General features: G+C 43.5%; 1 protein-coding gene across 3 annotated transcripts in view; it reads left to right on the forward strand.

Moving 5' to 3' along the window:
• The first annotated feature begins 16,721 nt into the window (after positions 1-16,721).
• LOC121593388 (Fc receptor-like protein 5) overlaps positions 16,722-17,053 on the forward strand; it is a 52,032-nt gene continuing 51,700 nt past the window's right edge. Inside the window, exon 1 of one of the 3 annotated variants that reach the window (XM_041915679.1) lies at positions 16,722-17,052. The gene's annotated coding sequence lies outside the window, so the exon portion shown is untranslated. The remainder of the gene's footprint in view (position 17,053) is intronic. The other 2 variants (XM_041915682.1, XM_041915681.1) reach the window with 2 other exon arrangements.

The following is a 17,053-nucleotide window of genomic DNA, read 5'->3' on the forward strand; positions in this document are numbered from 1 at the left end:
CCACGTGTGTGCGAGCGGGCTTGTGCGGGTTTGTGTGTGTGGGTTGTATTTTTTTTTCAAAAGCCCATGGAAAGTGTTTGTTTGCATGTGGGTTGCGGCTTGTTCGGTGTTTTACGGCTGGTAAATACCCTCGCAAAGTCAAATTTCCCCACTTTTCGCCAGCGTCGTGAACGCAATGCAGAAAGTTTGAAACAAAGTGCAAAGTCTGAAGGCAGACAAGGCGATAGGGAACGAATTTTCAGCTCCATTTTGGGTGAAGATACTGGAGGAGAGTGGGACAGTTTGGCCGGGAGTTTGGCAAACTGATCGTTGGCTCAAGATTGTGGCAGGTCTTTGCTTTCAGCACTTGTGCACCCGAGCACATAAGACAAGCTATCGAACTGGTGCAAAATGCTACCAAGGCTATTTTAGTGAGCGTCCGGAGGAGGTTTTGTTTTTTTTTTGTATTTTTATTTTCTACTCGTTTTTGTTTCGTCTGTTTCCGTTTTGCACTGCTTTCTGTGCGTCCTGTTTTTGCAATCGGACACTGGACGAAACCGTGCCCCGAACGCAAAAGAGTAAAGTTTTTCACTTTTCTTTTCCCATTCATGGTTCACCGAAAGCGGAAAACTTTTCGCGCCAGCACACTCTTGAGCGGACCTTGTCGTGAAATTTGCAAATTGCACACACAAAAAAAAAGCGAGCGCAACACTACTTGGCTGGGCCGAGTTGTGCAACAAAGTCGTAAAAAGTGAGTTGTCAAATGTTGCCTTCTGCATTTTGATAAGCCAAAGCAATGGCGTGGAGGGGCTGAAACTGCGACTGAAGAAAGCGGCCAAACATGGCCGTCACACAATGTGCCACTCGCTCTGTGTGGGAAACTCGGAAATGTAGGTCGAATTTTTAGCGTTTCAAACATTTTGGCAATGCGTTGATGGGATCCTATCACAAGATTCCGTTGACGTGGCAATGGTGTTAATTTAAAATATTTTTAAACGTGGATGATGATCGGGTCTCGTCGTCCGTTTATAACCATGGCTTATGCTTGGGATGGAAATTAATTTAATTGTTATGGAATAAATGTGATGAATGGGCGGACAGTAATTTTACACAATGGAAAATCTGAAGAAGAAAAACAAACATTTAAATGTGACAACATTTCCTGTTGAATGGTTAAAATTTATGAATAAAACCCACACACGAAAAGCCCTCGGACACTAATTCACGTTTGATTGAGCTGTTGATTGAACAAATTTTCACTCTCTCTCTCTCTCTCTCTCTCTCTCTCTCTCTCTCTCTCTCCCTCTCTCACACATACGTGCACACACAAGTACAATCATCCCTTATCAATACTGACAAGGGAGGCGTGTGTGTGCCGCTACGCCTTTCATTCTCCATTCATCAATCAATTAAAATCCCATTCTCGATACTGTGGATAAGCGGCGCGTGGGTAAACGGTGAACAGGCAGCAAATTCGCAACGGATTGTGTAAATCGTGATTGTTATAATAAATCAATCAAATACTATTTGATTTGACGAAAAAAGGGGACGGTTCTTTTTTCGTGATAAAAAACGGGCTTTGTTGTGTGGTTTGCATATATGTAGGCGCTGTAGTTGGAACAGATAAGTTTGCATGCAATTTACTGCCAGGTTTGATTAGTATCGCTCGCTCGTTTTCATATGTTATTTGTTCAGCGTGCACGTTCCTCAAATAAATTTCCCTTATAATTATTTAAAAAGCTGATTTAGTGTTATAATAATAATTGAAAATAAGCACAACAAATGAAATACTGTTCAGAGTGATACAAACCCTTTGCAGAGCTGTAGCTTGATAACCTGTTGTAGATTAAAGAAATTAATAAAAATTTCGTGGTAAGCTCAGTTATGAGCTCAGGATATGTTAATCCTTTATGTAGGTAATAATGTAGTTGTTTCTGCGTCATTACACTAAAAATTGCTCTCAAAATCATTAACCACAGTTGCGTCACAAAAATGAGCACGCTGTGCAATTGAACAACGCACTGTCAAACAACTGTCGATCAATTTTTGATACACGAAATCAATATGGTATGATAAAAACCAGTTGATGGTATGGTCCCGCAGATTAGTGTTTACTTTTCGTGGTTTTTCTGCAACAATACGTCGCACTGCTGCCGCTCCCATAGCATCATTTCGCTAATGCTTTTTCTATTTATACCACAGCTCGATTGTGCAAAAACGCTTTCCACACTCCCTGAGTGCGGTTTGCATTGCTGCCGTGTTTATCGAGGCTGGCATTGTAGGGTTTTCCGTGTATTCTTCAGCGTACCACACAGATTCACACAATAGTTTCAGTGTGGTTTCGGCTTCCAAAGGGCCTCCCATCAGCGCGGTTGATGCAACGAACGATGCATCAGTGCAGGTTTTGTTTGAAATCATGAAGTACGCGCACGGTGCATGTGGTGCATTGGAATGAGAAACCAGCAAAATCAAAACGAAGCGCAAAACGGGATTTTGATACACTCACGTGCGCGCTGCTGCCGGTGGAAATCGGTTAATCATCGGTGCGGTGAGTAAATATTAGCACTGCAATTGGTTGGTAATGAGCGATGGAATTCGGAATTTCAGTGGTGGGTTTTTTTGGGGTATGATATTGATTGAACCAAGTGTGTAGGTTACAAAATCATTCGCTACTGCTTTGAGTGGTATTAAATTAACGATATGCTATCATTCGATTGCGCCTAAATGTAGGCAATGCTGGGTTGGTGAGTAGCTGTGGTTCGATGGTCATCAATTACATGTCCTGCACATACAATAGCGTCAAATCGCCTGTGTTTATGGATGATTATTGGTTATTTTTAATGTAAATTTAACAAATTGCCAATTTTTCTATCTATGTCCCCGTTTCATAGTCCTGAATACCGAATAAGGTATTAAAAATATTTAAATAAAGAAAAAAATGCTTCATTAATTAGGTTCGTGTTGATTCCAATGTGCATTCTGCATATACATACATCGAATTGCATTGCAGCACACACACACAAACTGTTCAGCCAAGTGGTATTACCACTTCATCTCGTTACTATCTTGATCTAACGCTTGTCTGAGTCCACTTGACCATCTTAATACATGCCTCTTGTTCGCTATTTGACTCCACTCGACTTCTCACCGCTCTCTCTCTTTCTCTCTCGCTCTCTCCCTCTTACTTTCAAACTTCATTCACATCCGCTGCCACCAAAAAACGAACCGGAGCCTTTTTCGACGGGGTAGATTTTCAGTTTTGCTGAAATAATTTCCATGATTTATGACCGGGCTGTAAATCAGCCCTTCCCGAGAGCATCGTCGACACTCGTCAAGGCTTCGACAGCCCCGGATGATCCGCCGTCTAGTGTTCTACTCCTTTGCTGCTGCTGCTACTGCTACTGCTTCTGGTTCTGCTGGCTGAGCCGGTGCGATGTTTGCGAGGGAAATCGTTAGTCAAACATAAATCTTCATCGCTAGCATCCCGCTCCAGCACGTTCGCGTAGGGGAAAAAGCTCACCCACTCCCAACGAGCCAAGGGTTGCCAGTTGCCAGTGCAGCTTGGAAAGGGAGGGGAGCTGCTTGATTTTAGATGAGCACTCAAGGGAGTTTCCAGTTGATTCCCGTTGTTTTTCCCCTTCCCATGAGCCAGCTGGACTGGTAAAATCCGGCAACGGTGGTGCACAAGTTTTTAGCACTCTCCTTGCCCCATTGAAAAGGGTCAGCGCCAGTTGATGGAAAGGGGTGGTAAAGGACTCGCGGCAAGGGCTGTTTATGACGGCTAGCTTCACACATGTGGACAGTGCAAATGACGATCGATCGGTATGCCTTGCTGGGTGGGAACGGTTGGCCACTTTTGCACTGAAAACTTGTTTCCCTGTTGAAAAGGAGGGCTCACCTAAAAAATGATAGATTCGGATTTAATCTCACTTGACTGAGCTAATAAAGGCAACAGCAAGTAAGGCGTGTGCTGTTGGTGTAAATATGCAATAGGATGAGCTCTTTGGCAGTAGTAAAAAACAAGGTTTTAGATGAAAAGGAAAGGAAAAGAATGTGTAAGAGGAGTGATGCAAGGTTTTTACATTTAATTCTATCCGCGTCAAACAATCGGATTCATATTTTCTAATAAAGAAGTTCCCATTAATAATAGAATACTTGACTCAGTTGTAAGATAGTGTACATGTTGAAACACATATTATCTTCATAAGAGACAAGATAGTTATTAAACTTTTGTATTATTACAGCGACATTACAGGTCAAAGGTGGCCGAGCGCCTAGATGTATGCAATATATGTGATTATCATGTTGTTTAGTTTCAATCGTTTTTGCAACGTAGGAAATATGTATAAAAATTTACATTTTTGCCAGATTGAAGCACTTGGATGTGTAATTTTACTATGTATGTAACTCATTTCTACATCTGTATCATAAATCTCGGTAAAGTCATGAATTATGACACTTACTCTCTAAGCTCTTTGTCAAAGCTTAAAATTACTGTATTGAATAACTTCCGTTTTGACAGAATAATTTGTTTAACATAATACCAATATTAATTTTAATAGTTTAGTAAACTATTTTACCTCCATTTAATGAGTTTAAAATTCACAAATAACTCCATCTCCTACATCAAAATCGTAAGTAACGAAACGAAGGTAATCATTGCGAAGCGCTCTCAATCGAAACAATCACAATCTGTTGTGTCTTTCTCGCTAGAGCACCATCTCAACTGCCTGCCATTCGAGTGCGTCGTTACACTGTACTGTACGCCGACGGCAGATGCAGCTGAGAATAATGTGCAACAAATTGACACCCTTTTCTGTGTCGCCAGGGGACGAAAGCGCATCGAGTGAGGGCGGCTAGAGAGAGAGAGAGAGTTTTACCTGAATGCCTACGCTTGCGGACGCTGCGTCAACGGTCCAATTATGATTGAGCATCGTCAACATCTTGGCCTAGAAAGCCCGGTATCGGGAAGTGTATTTTGTTCTCCTGCCACTCACCCTTCCCTTGCCCCTCATCCACCACCCTTCGGTATGGCTGAAAGAGTGATAACAGGGTCATGAATTTTCCAATTCACGTCCAACACGGGTCGGGTGAATCGGGTGTTGCACCACTTCCAAAGGCTTGTATGTGTGCCTGGCTGTGTGTGACGGTGTCCAAGCGTACTTAACTTTGCTACGCTACGGCACCGGTAGACTACACTTACCGGTACCGTATGACGTCCTGACACGCCGTGTCAAGTATTGTTATGAATTTGATAACGATGTCATTAGGAAAAGGATCACGTTTATTACTTGCATAGCTAATGAGAATCGGTTCCGCGAGTGAGTGAGTCGATGGTGACGAAGCCGGCGGTAACGTCGGTGCACCGAAGAATGACCCCATTATGCTTGACATACACACACGCTCACACACAGCTTAGAACGAGAACGCACCGTACGGGTTGAGTGTTCAGTGAGCGGGGGTAGGTTGAGATTTTCTGGACAAGTTGTGCAGGTACTTTGTTGCAAAGTACAATGGTGCCGTGAGTGACCAGTGAAGAGAAGGTCCATTTGGCTTTGGCTTTAGGTGAATTTGCTCTGAAGTTGTGTCATATGAAACAGCTTCCTTATACGGTCCGTGTATAGAGGTAATACGTAGGCATGATTTAAGTCCTTCACAACTATGCCAGTATTTCCAAGATAAGTAATAGTTTGATGTTAGTTATTAGTTAGTTAGTTAGTTAGTTAATTAACGCTAAACGTTAATCATACTACCTTGAATCTAGTGTAAACGAAATAAATGCAATAAACGGACAACGTTTCTGTAGAACATCCCATATGAAAACAATGCATGGCCTATCATGCATACTTTCAGGAGTATTGCATGACCTTTGCATACATTCGGGCGTAACAGACTTTCTATTTGAAAAATACACCCCTGTTCTTTACTGCCTAGAGCGTAATCAACTCTACTCTACTCTGCTACTCGTCAGCCCGAAAACAAATGTCTGTCCAAACGACGGGGAGCTGGATCAGTGCCAGCAGAATGGAGCAGGATCGATTCGTCAATTCGCTAAGCTATCGATCAAGATTAAGGCTTGTCACGTCAATGCACCTTATCTTCATCGCATACATCAATCGGGTGTATCGGGCACGGTACTTTGCGAGGTTGAATGAATGCGACAAAGCTATTGCCGGTTATAATGGAGTCGTTTGAAGCATCGATGCTCATGCGGTGTTTTGGAAGTTACTTCATTCGGTGTCTTTAAGACTCATTTTTGCTTTCGTTTATATAGAGCGAGAATTATATCAATGGAAAGTCAACTCTCTTTACTCAAAGAGGGCCAGACAGAGAGAAAAAAAAAATGTTTTCCATCTGCAAAGAAACATCTCATGCTTGCGTGGCAATTTCACGCTCGTTAGTCTTTGAAAATTTATTATAAATATCGTTTAAAGTCCGCAGCCCGCGCTGATCCGTGCTTGATCAAACGCATTTTCGATGGATTACATTGCGTGAGGCAGCGGCGGCACGAGTTAAAGATGCTTTTAACCGGCTCCGACTGTAGGCTAGTGGGAAATTCCACTTCGTCGTTGTTTGAGTGAAGAGCAGCGAGTGCTTTGACTTTGTCGGTTTCGGGGTGGCGGGTTTGGTGAATCGTATTAAAGGATTCGGCAAGGGGTTTGTAAAACCCCTCATCGTCTTGGGGGAAAGTAAGCGGCACTTCACTTTCGGATGGTTTTTGGTTCAGCTCAAGTGGTTGAGAGCATGGATAGGGAACACACTGTAACCCATTTTAGTGTTTATCCTCGCAGTTTGTATGTGTGTGTGTGTCTGTGTGGCTGGCGGGGAAGAGGTGTAAGTGCATTGCGTAGTGGAAACAACACGCCGTACACGGTTCACAGCGAAACCCGGGGAAAATCCCAAGTTAAGGGTATTTTCGAAGAGGTTCCATCTTTTCAGCAAAGAGGCCCAAGATGTGAGTGTGTGTTGAGTTGTGATGTTCCGCCGCTTTTGGTGAAGCTTTTATCCGCCTTTGCACGTTAAATCGGGCAGACTTCACCGATGAGGTCCGGAACAAACGTGAAAAAGGCCTACGATCTCTCTCTCTCTCTCTCTCTTTCTCTCCCCAAGCCTTTCATTTCATCAAGCCGAAAGCTTTTGCTCGTTCTGAATTCCATTCTACTGCGCTGTGGTTGATGGTTTTGGTGTGCTGTAGTGTTGTAGGCGAGGTTGTGCTTAATGTGTTGCTTTTGATTATGTGTTTGGAGCTTTTAAACGCACATTTGTTGCAGTGTTCATATCAGTCGATTACATTAGAGCTATGTGGATGTATGGTTTTTCTTTCGCCAGCCTTTTTTTGCCGTATGCCCAATTGCACGACACAAATGCAAACACGGACGGGGCTGTGATTTGTTTACTCCCCTCCGCAGTGATTGTTTATTGCTTTTTGGTTGACATAATTTATTGCAAAATAAATGTACGCAAAATATGTAACGGTTGAGGGAGAGGGTGAGAGTTTGAAGCACCGGACGTTGGGAGAAAAAAAGGCATTAAATTACATTTACCCACTTCCATCATACTCCCCCCCTTTCCAATACCATACGGTTCTAATTCCAAAAGTTGATTGGCTTTTGAAGAATGGGAGAATTTATCGTGCAGATAAATCACACGCGCGCGTATGACCTTGCTCGTTGGTTGATCTATCCGAAGCACGCCGTTTCCTCAGTGGTGACCAGACGAAGCAGATGGAAAAATAACATTATCGACACTTCTAAGGATTTTTTTTCTATTGGATTTGGTAATTAACTTTTTTCTTCTTCTTCTCTCTCTCCACTTGCTACACAACAGAGTTTCATTTCATCGAAACAAAGATGCTGACAGTGTTGCATTGGATGCGGGGCTATTTTTTGCATCATTTGTTTTTGTCTATGCCTTTCTTTCACTTAATGCCTCGTTTGCCTTGCCAAAACCTGGCTTGGATAATATTTCACGCTGTGTTGTTTTATGTTTAATTTATAATGTTTTCTTATAAGCTTTTGATCGTTGATTTTCTCGGCTTGTTTTTTTTTTTGCAGTTGGTTTGCTTTCCTGTACCGTTTTCGTGCTTCCCGGAAGGATGGCGGGATGGTTTTGTAATTAATGACCGCTCTTTTTTCAATTATCGATATTTATTTTTTTATCTTGATTTCGTTTTTTACTTTACTTGGTTGATGAAGTGCCATTTTGAGTTAATAATAAATTATAAAATTGGCAGATTTATGGCACCGTAATGGATTATTAGGCTTGTGTCGTTGTTTGGTCCAAACCATACGCTTTATCGGCACGGAATGGCAAGCGTCAGATTTATGGTGACATTTATTCTGCGAAGCTTTTAACGTCCATTTTTAGTTCGGTTTTTGCCTTTCAATTATGTGTTTTAATTGTTTACAACACAAAATCAAATTTCTTCTTTTTTTTCTTGGAACCGTTTTTTTCGGTTTTTGATGTTTGATTTTGAAGTCAAAGCTTAAAGAAAATCGCTACGATGAGGGGGGAAAATAAATTATCCACCCAACAGAACGTACCGGCACGTACTCAATTTTCTGTTGTATGATTGGAAAATTAATTTGACTTGAAGTTAATTACCAAAAGTTGGGTGCGATTTGTTTTTGTCTTTGTGTCTGAAGAAAAACTTCTTTTTCTCCTCTTTCCCTTAGTTTTAAATCAATTTCCCCGACAAAGCACTTTCATCAGCAGAAATGCTTACTGCTGTCAAAGTTTTCTGCCACCGAAAGCAGAACCCACTGTCGGTGGGTTCAAACTTAATAGCGAAACGGTTATGCAGATTAATTTTGTAATTAAATTCAATATATATATATATATATATATATATATATATATATATATATATATATATATATATATATATATATATATATATGCAACGTTGCTTCCTTGCGTGCCGGTTCTTTGCAGACAGTTATGCCAGTAAGCAGATCCTGCATGTGAGGAAGCGTAACGCACGAGTGCGAGAGTGTCACATCCATTCCAGCATCTCCAGCAGCAACTGGGAGGGAAGAGAAAAGTGGGAAGTTTTACCAAAACTCGATGAGTGTAGAACATGTGTAATCTATCTTTTCCCAAGCGGGTTTTTTTCCCTCCCGCAACCCCCCCCCCCCTAACCGGAAGGGAAGGCTCAAGAGCCAAGTGTGCAAACGCTAAGACTCACCAGGACCGCAGAAAACGCTAGTGCGTGGCGTATCGCTCCCATCACACTGCCACCACCAGCAACACCATCATCATCATCATCAGCAGCAGCAGCAGCTTCATTGTCGTAGAGTGTCACGCGAAACTTCCTCTTTGCCACGCGTCGGAAAAGCGGCGGCATTAAGCCGGAGGTAGACGCCACCAATAAAGGCTCACCGACATTGGCGGTCGAAAACAAAGGCGCGATGGGGCGGAGGACAGTATATCAAACTGGTTCCGCTTGTTCGCCTTGGTGTGGAGTAATGGGAACAAGCGCGAGGGAAAATCTCTCATCGAAGCGTGTAAATCTGGCGTGTTTAGAAAATTGCAAATTACCCTCCAAAGGGAAAAGCTCACTGTCACTGTGAAAGCAAGGAGGCTTTGTGTGAACTGATTAGATGGACGGAAGCTGAACCACTGCACACACACACACACACACACACACACACACACAGTCCTGAACCCTTTTTTAGGAGGAATTTATATAGATTTACCTCAAGGCTCAAGCCTGCTCGTCGAAGGGGTACGTCTTCAATCATCCATTTGGTGTTATCCCCCTCTTGGTAACCCTAATTCGAATGCATTCTCCCTCCCTGTTAATGTATGAATGGATGGGTCTTAAGAACTTCTGCTGCTTTAGTCTTCCATCCTTTAAAAGAAAGCCATGAGCTGCACTGTACAGGGCACTGTGGATCGTTAAGCTTTCGTGCAGCAGCGCAGGCTGATGGGAGTAATTAAAAGAAGAGTGAAATCTCGCAGCATAAATCATTAGTTTGCTTCACATTTTATCCCGCCCCACGGGGGAAGGTAGGACCATCGTCGTGGCCGTATTCCTCGGCGACTAAGCCATAGCCATCCATAGCAGTTCTTGCGTGCACAGAAATCAGTTTATTTAGGGAGAGAGAGAGAGAGAGCAGCAGCAGTAGCAGAGTTGCAACAAGCTTCCTGGCATGGCCATGGGACGTAAAACTCCAAGCGAAGCGAGGGAAAAAATCAACTAAATCCCAGTGCCAGTGCGAACATGGCGGGGGGCGGAAGTTTTGAAAAGTGAACGAACGAAAGCAATTTTGCGATAAGAAGCTCACATAAGTGTGTGTGTGTGTGTCTCTCTCTCTAGTTTTCGGTTGCACACAGAGCGGGGTTTTTGTGCAAAACCGCGCCCGAAGAATGAAATCCTTGTGGTTTCGAAGCCGAAGCTTAATTAAGTGTCAGTCGGTAGCCTTTGTTGAAAAGTGGTAACCGTGCGAGCAGGATGAAAGAAGGATGAAAGACACACACACACACACGCACACTCATATGAGTTTTACCGTTGACACAACAAACCTGCCGTGGTGCAGCAGCCACACACGGGGATGGGGGACTGCTTTCTCACGGGAAACTGCTGGGCAAATGGGTGGACATATACTTTCTAACAGCACTGCCCGGACATCTCGCACACACTCATAGCGAGCGTCACACAAAAGGCCAAACATACATACACACACACACACACACACACGCACACACCGTCTTCTTCAAGTTTATGATCGGATAAAATGTAGTTGAAGTTTATTTACGAGGTGTGATAAAATTCAAAATTAGTTGAAAGGCATGATTTACGAGCACAGCAGAGGGGCCCCACGCACCCCACACACCCCCGCTTCCTGCCAGCGGCCACATTACGTCTGGCCGCAGGAGCAAGTGCAAACAGGACCTGTCCTTTTCAGTGCTCGCTGTCTGTAATGGGTCTTAAGATTAAAGAGCAATGCCTGTGTGAAGTGGTCGTTATTTGCGTCGTCCGTACGCTGCTCGGCTGTGGTATGGCTTTATAGATTTGGCTTGTAAAACTTTGGCGAGCGTAGAAAAAGGGCAGGACTGTATGAGTACAAGCACACACAGACACACACACACACACACACGCATACAATTTGTTGTCTTTGTAATCTGGGGAATACAAACATTACAGCGCGATCGAGGAGTGTAAATTATTCAACATCAAGTAAAACCTTTATTGCCGGTTGTTACTTTTAAGGTAAGACATTGCCCAAACAATGGATAATCACGATGGAAAAAAGGAGTGGGTGGAACAGAGACATTTACTGTTTTTTTTCTTTCTATACGATCAGCCTCAGAAGCGTTGAACATTATTTGAGAAGTACAATCAAATAATCGTGTCTAGTAAAAGGTACTTACTTATTATAAAAACATTTATTAATTGATCTCGGTTTTGAAAATGGAATTGAAATAATGAAATTCTAACTAATACGTAACGAAATTTGCTTAAACCGCCTGTTTAGCTATACCCTTTGCATACCTTTAGGCGTTTTATTCAAAAGATACACTGTACTATGCTTGATGATATTGATTGACCTCTGTTGCTTACAATATATGATTTCTTTTCTTTTGCTTCTTTGCGTCACAATTAAGGGATCCTGTCAGCGTGTCTGCGCCTGCTACGCCTGTCACTTGTACCCTTTTAACAAAAGATATTGCATACATTTAGGGGCTCACTAAGAGATTATATACAATTTGGATAAAACCGTACGTTTTAGTACATCTTTGTATGTGAAGGCCTTTAATGATATAGCTCATATAGTTCCATCCTTCCCTTTTAATAGTTACATCGACATTGATCGACAATAATGCTTGTGTGTTTTCTATGCAAAGCTGCCAACATTCCTCCTCATCCCCTCACACACACACACACACACACACACACACACACACACACACACACTGTTTCATTACGAATTTCAATACCCATTTTATGAGGGTATCATCATTCCGCGAACCAAACCGTCCTATAAATTATGCTTTCGACAAGCATAAACAATTGCTCCGGCCGCTCAGCGCTTGTTGGAACAAAACCCAAGCCCAGCGATACTAAATACCTCACCGAGCTGCTACATTACGCCACAACCGTACCGCCATCGTAGTGAGGTGCAAAGGTCGCACGGTACACTTCGGTTACATCAATCGGATTGGGTTGCAGGCAACGGGTACCCCATTGTACCGTACCCATACACACGGTTGGCGGAAGTTGGCCTGAGCGCTCTAGCATCGCCCACCGGTGCCAAGTGTGTGCTTCCGAATGGGGCACCTATCCCAACTGAAAGGATGCCCGATTGCGTAATGCCTTTCAGCTCAACAAGGGTTTCACCTGTACCGAGGCCGGATTTTTGTAACGAGTGACGGGGCCCCCACTGGTTGAAGGTGGTGATGGTTCGCCCTTTGGTTTGGCGCTGCGACATTTCCGGTTAGCCGTTCGGTTGGGTTCGACTTCGAGCACCTGCAGGCACCAACCGACCGAAGGCTCTCTCTTGGCAAATTTATTTATGTTGCACAATAAAATATTTATTTAATTATTATTGCCCTTTCCGAAAAGGGGTTGAGCGTAGTAGAGAAAGAGAGAGCGTGTGTGGGAGCAAGACAAAGAGCTTCATAACGCTTTCTAGTAGGGAGCGAAAGCCCGCCCAGTGATACAACGCAGACCAGTGCGTGCGGTCGGCTGCGTTTGTTTGTGTAATTTCTTTCCATGGGCTCACGCTGAGCTCGCCCTCCACGGTGGACGGATGGTCACGGGTCGGAACTCGGGCGAGGGTTTCCCAGTATTTCCCACGCATCCGTCTCGCGTGGTGTTTCGGGCGTGCAGTTACTGCTTGCTACCTTGCGTGTAGTAACATTAAAATGTCACATTAGCGCTGATTTATACAGGCCTGACGTTTGCCCGTGCCCGGAGCGGTGAGCTTGATCGCTCTTTCCTGCCCCGGCTGTTCGGGGGGGAATGTTGCTGGCAGGGTGGTGGCAGGCGTGTACTGCAGAGCTTGTGCGATGAGTGTGTGAAGGGGTCCAATCTCGTATGATAATTGGTTTCGGTGGCTTTTTCAATCTAGAGAAAACACCGGAGCAGGTCACTCCTTAGCCAAGCTTTACCTTCATGAGTGTGCGTTCGGTGGCTACGGAAAGCGGAAAAAGCTTCGAGTTTTTAAATTATGTCCCACAAAAAGGACACTGAAAATTACACAAGTTTTTGGGGAAAGGCTTACAAGTGGATTTTTGCTGCCCACGATTCGGTGCAGATTTACGCATACTGCTTAATGCGTTGCGTTGATTGAATTTCCATTTATTGGATTTATGTTTGCGGAAGATAATGTAATACGTATTAATCCTATCCAGCTAGTGGGTTGTCCTGTTGGAAAAAGTGTTATGATAAATAATAATTGGGTTTTTTTGTTACGCTTTTATTGCGTTCTTAACACGCCCGTGTAAATGTTGGTGCCATAGTACAGTCGGTAAGTCGAACGTTTCCTATCAAACAGACCGACATGGGTTCAAATCCTGTATCGGTCGGGTCAATCTTTCGCCACTCGCTGTTCTTTAGTTAGCCTTTTTAATGGATTCACTACTACACTTATGCCTATGCGGTGAATATGAGGGGCTGTGTTATAACAAACTACACCTTGGTGCACCAAAGAAGAAGAAGAAAACATAACCAAAAGAAAAGCTTTTAAAAAATCATATTGATCCAGGACTCTCTTGATGATGCACCTTTTAAATAAAAAGCAATTCTTACGACTTCTAGCAAAATTAAAGTTTCCTTTCGTTAAGCTCTCTACGCTCTCTGTGCGCGAAACGAAGGTCATCTGTGATTTGGTGTTGTTTTGTTATACCCACCTCACCACTAAATACGCTTGGACATGGCAATTTGCGTGTTTGGCAAGCGGAGAACTCCCTTTCTTCACGTTTAAATGCATGTTCGTGTATCGTTCCGTGACGCTTAAGTGACGTGGCCCTTGGCTTCCCTTCCCTCCCTTTTGCCGTGAGTGAGCCGTTCCATTTCATTTCGTTGATTTTAATAAATGCCGTTCAAGCCGTGGCGCTGCTCAATTTCACACGTACGAAATAATTGAACCTGAGTGTGCTGAAAAGTGAAACGCCTGCGGGGCCGGTTGAAGGGTAAAGTGTTCGATGAAAATCACACGAACACGATGTTTTAACCGGAAAGCAAACGGAAATGGTAGGTTTTTCCGGTACGAGCTCACGGCGGGCTGGCGGGGATCGCTGGCAAAACGCGTGGAGAGAAATAGTGTACAATAAAGCTTGGAAGCTTGGTTATGTGGGAATGGGTTTTTTTTGTTTGGTGTGCTTCCTCTGTGAGGCTTGGCGTTTGGTGAGCGGTGAGCGCAAAATTAATGGGTCATGAAGAAAATGGGTTATCTTTGCGCTGTGGGCCTGCGGCTAAAGATAATCACCAGTCAGTAATAAAAAGCATTTCAATTACATCAAACTGATGAGCGGTTGCTTAATGTCTATATTTTCTTCCTTCTTTATGTGTTGCTCACAGCCTGTTGGTTTAAGCTTAAAAAATCACGCCAGATTAATGATGATTATTGATGGAAATATACATTTGTTATCCCCATTACGTCCACCTACGAATGGACTGGATTTTTTGTTGATGGATTTCAAGTAAATTTGATAAATATTCAATGCGTAATTCCAGTGATTCGAGTCACGAATTATCCTTTATTGAGTTTTTAAAGAATTTCCTTTGCTTATCGGCTTTACTCGTTATCTTTAGCGGCATAGATGGAGGGAAATTTCTCAGGAACTTTTGAACGTTAATGGCATTATTTAACTTATTGCGAAAATTCAATCATCTGCAACATTAACTTTCGCCCGAAATTTGCCCTTAATGTATTAATCTTTGCCGCTAGATTATTCAGAATTTCAGGACATTTTGTTACATTTGAATTGGATAAACAAAATTTAACGCTTCTCGGGAAATTGAGTCGACTCGAGGTTCCACCTCGTTTAATTTGATTCTAATTGGAAGCTTCTACAGTACTGCCAATTCTACCCAACAGCACGATAGCAACACCCATTTCATTGACTGCCAGCACCTCAAACACACGAAACAATCAACCGTTAATAGAGCATCACTGACAGCATGCTAAACTGGTATCATACCTAGTCAAATTACCGCAATAAAATCACACACACACACACCCAAGCTCGAACCTATTGTTTTACCCAATCAAAACTAATCAAAATCCCACTCGAAACTCCAACTCGCGCGTTTCAATCCCGTGTACGGGACGGGTTCCTTTCGAAAAGCAACTCCCCAAAACTCGCCATATGGTTGTTGTGGCGCTTCTGTAGTGATGCGTTTTATTACGGGGGGAACAAAAACTATCGTTTTCGGTATCGTTTTTCGTTAAAGTGAACGAGGCGTTACATGGGACCGATGCGGGAGATTGGTCACTTGGTTGGTCCTTTATTAGGAACCGGTTAATAAAATGGGATACGATCGGTTTGTAAAAGTGGTATTACGGGGAGGTTTATTTCTTGCAAACGAAATCAGTTTGAATTTGATTGGAAGCGTTAGTATTTGCAGCTGCGTAAAATTGGAGGTGTTTTATTGGTAGAATTTCGGGAAAGTTACATACATGGTACGCTGCTATTCAATGCAAACTTTTGGCTTGTTTTTTCATCCAAGGAAAGACAATAAAAGCTGCTGCAAATATTTGAGTAATAGCGTCAATAGCTTCCTTTCTAAGAATTCAGCTCAATGTTAGTAGTTCCGTATTAGTAGGTAGTTCCACGAATTCTCTTTAAAAACAAGTGATGAACGTATTTCATGGACATGCACAATCGTGTGCCAGGGTAGTGTTGGTTTGCTAAGCTTGTATGATGTAACTAGCCTCAGTCGTTCCCAAAGCTCAATGCAGATTTCGCAAAACTATCATTGGGTATGAAGATGTCTAAACATAACAATACCATTGCCACTGATTTTATGCAGTTGGTAATTTCCAGAAATATTAAATCTTCCGAGAAATTTAATACTCCAGCTGCAGCTTTCCGGTTCGGTCTGATAAACATGAAAAGGGAACTGTAGTATAAGCGATGAGCCTGGCTGTTCAAGTGATTAAAGGATAAGGAGATAAGGAGTCACAAAATGAATCATTATTTCTATCCTCCCAATGACACCATGCCGATGATGTAGTTAATCCATGCTCATACTTGAACATTTTCATCCTAGGTTAGATTCCAGGTGAACCTTTCTTCTTGTATATCTTACAACTCGTCAATTTCTTCCCAATAGCAAGCAAACGACAAACAAAAAATCCTTCCCTTTAGCTTTTATCACACGTGACAATACCGTACGCTGGACCCCGTCTTATCACACCGAACACTGGCCGATGTTTGCGGGCGCCCGTGATCCGTCCGCCAGCAAAACTGAGCTCCGCTGAAAACGGAAACCTTCCACCCCTTCGCTCTCCCCCCCCCCTCTCTCCACGCACCCAGCGCCCCAGTTCCCAGCATCGACAGCTGGGCAAACGGCCAGAGTAGCTCAATTTCGGTTTGGGTTTGTGCGGTCCGCAGTACTACAAACACCAGTAGGTTCGCTTGTGCGCCTGCGCCACCAATTCGTTCGTCCTTTCGCCAGCACGAGCGACAGCGAACGACACTTTTCGAGCAGTTGGCGGTGAATTTTTTCGAGCAGTTTCCGAACCGCCGCAGCGAGGCTTCGGTGTGTGTACGAAAATCGTCCCAAAAACCCGAACAGCCCGAGCCCGAACAAACGGGCCATCACGGGCCCAATGTGCGTGTGTTGCCGTTGTGAAGAAGATCCGGTACCCTGGCTGCCTGTTTCAGTAGGCTGCGATACCTCGTGACAATCGCGTCGGAAGCGCGTGTGACGGTGTTTTCTTCCCCCGCGAGCCGTGACGTTCGTTCCTTTCGGGGCTCTAGGCGTGTGTGTGGTGCGGATCTTGTTTTTTTCCTCTTCTAAATCCATTACACTGTGGTTGCGGGTGCGGAAAGGATGATGGCTCATTGAGGGTGTGTGTGTGCATACTTGTGTGTGTGTGTGTGTCTTTTAACAAGAAGG

Source organism: Anopheles merus, chromosome 2L, assembly GCF_017562075.2.
Source record: "Anopheles merus strain MAF chromosome 2L, AmerM5.1, whole genome shotgun sequence".
NCBI classification, from domain to species: Eukaryota; Metazoa; Arthropoda; class Insecta; order Diptera; family Culicidae; genus Anopheles; species Anopheles merus.